This window comes from Alligator sinensis, unplaced genomic scaffold (assembly GCF_000455745.1).
Source record: "Alligator sinensis unplaced genomic scaffold, ASM45574v1 scaffold1194_1, whole genome shotgun sequence".
In the NCBI taxonomy this organism is placed as follows: domain Eukaryota; kingdom Metazoa; phylum Chordata; order Crocodylia; family Alligatoridae; genus Alligator; species Alligator sinensis.
The window spans coordinates 196639-198454 of record NW_005843070.1 but is presented as its reverse complement, the minus strand read 5'-3'; positions in this window follow the sequence as shown (position 1 = coordinate 198454).

Here is a 1816-nt window from a genome sequence, read left to right as displayed (position 1 = left end):
ATTAGAAAAAAATTGGCTTCATCTTCTTTGTGCCTCGCTTCCCCTGGCTGCCCTTTCCCCCTTCCCTGTGCCATCAAAAGGGACCAGAGCCAGCACTCCCCCATCGCTCCCTGCCTAGAATAGGCCCCTGGCTGTCCCCTCTGCCAGAGGCCAGAGGAATAATCCCATCCCTGCCTGGCTGTGCCTCCTCCCCACTGCTACAGCGTGAGGCTGGCAGCAGGGCCCTTATTGGGGGCAGCAGCCCCATCATACTGCGGGGGAGGGCGAGCCTCTTCCCAGTAAGGGGCTGCACTGCAGGGCCAGCAGAGCTGTGGCTGGCTGTGCATGACAGCACCTGGGTCCCGAGCAGGCCAGAGACCTGCAAGCCCCCCCCCGCAGCACTCCACAGGTAGGCTCTTGGTAAAAAAATAAAAGAAGAAAGATGCCATTTTTACAAAAAAAGCCTTCTCAGAATGGTACTTAACTTTAAAAAACATAAGCATATAAGATATCATGATGTTGTTCACAGAAATTATGTAGTTTGCCAGAACAGCAAAGCCTCCAAAGCAAACCAGTTATCCCAGAATAAGGTCATTTTTATTCCAGAAAAGAGAATCCACATAGACAGATATTCCTGGTATATTTATAGGGGAATAACCTATTTCAATATAATTATGCTGCCATGTTACCCATGCAGGTAACACTTAATGAGATGTCACAGGAGATTGTACAAATGTCCAAAAGTATGACATAACCTCTGAGTCTTCAGTGGCACTTCCCAAGCATTGTCAGCTGCAAAAAACACTGGGTTCACATACTGAAGAATTTCTCTGAGAATTAGCAGCCCCACCAGCTTGAGCCCCAGCCTAGACACTTGCATAACTTAATATATCCTGAGGTGCTCTTAACAGGTAATGATTCTCCTCACGCAAATAGTGGATCTGTGCATAAAATAAGGAAAAATTCATTAGGGGAAAGAAGTACAGCTTTACCTTGGAAAAACATAGCAACTCAACAATGTGTATACTAGTAGCACACTTCATTCAGTATTGTCGACTTCTGTTCCCACTTCTAAGAACAAACCCTTAGTGGAAAACTGTCCCTCTGACACTTTACTGTCCCTCTCCCCACAGCAGAGCCCGCTCACAGTTTCTCATCAGTGGAGAGTGAAATTTCACAGCACCTGGGATGCACTAAGCCAGGGGTGGACAATTATTTTGGCTGGAGGGCTCCTTACCGAGTTTTGGCAAGCTGTTGAGGGCCACATGGGTAGCCCTGCCCCTTGACAGTTGTCCTGTCCCCAGTCACCATATCGGGACTGGGTGTCCTGCCCCCTCAACCCCTGACCGTTGCCACTGAAAGTCCCTCCTCTTACCCCGAAACACTCCTTTTGGGAGGGAGGGTGCTGCAATCTTGAAACCAGAAAAAAACCCCAAATCATATAGTAAAAAATAAAACATTTACTATAACTTATTTAGTTTATTTAAACATATTTAAATAAAATATAAATATCCTAATTTATGTGTTTGCAAAGTGAAGTGATTGCATAATAGCTCAAATACAGTCTTATTGTATTGTGTGTGTGTGTGTGTGTGTGTGTGTGTGGTGGGGTTATGGCAGGTGGAGTGGGAGAGAAAGAGAGAGATGGGGCTAGGCTGTTGGCCCCATTGCATGCAGCTCTCACGGACTGCATTGGCCTCACAAGATACAGAGCCCTCGCCCAGGCTCCGCAGCCCTGCCACCCCCATCCTTGGTCCCCACTGGCCCCAGGGCACCAACATGGGCTCTGCACTCCCACCCACTGCCACAACTCCACCACCATTTCCCTGCTTCCCTC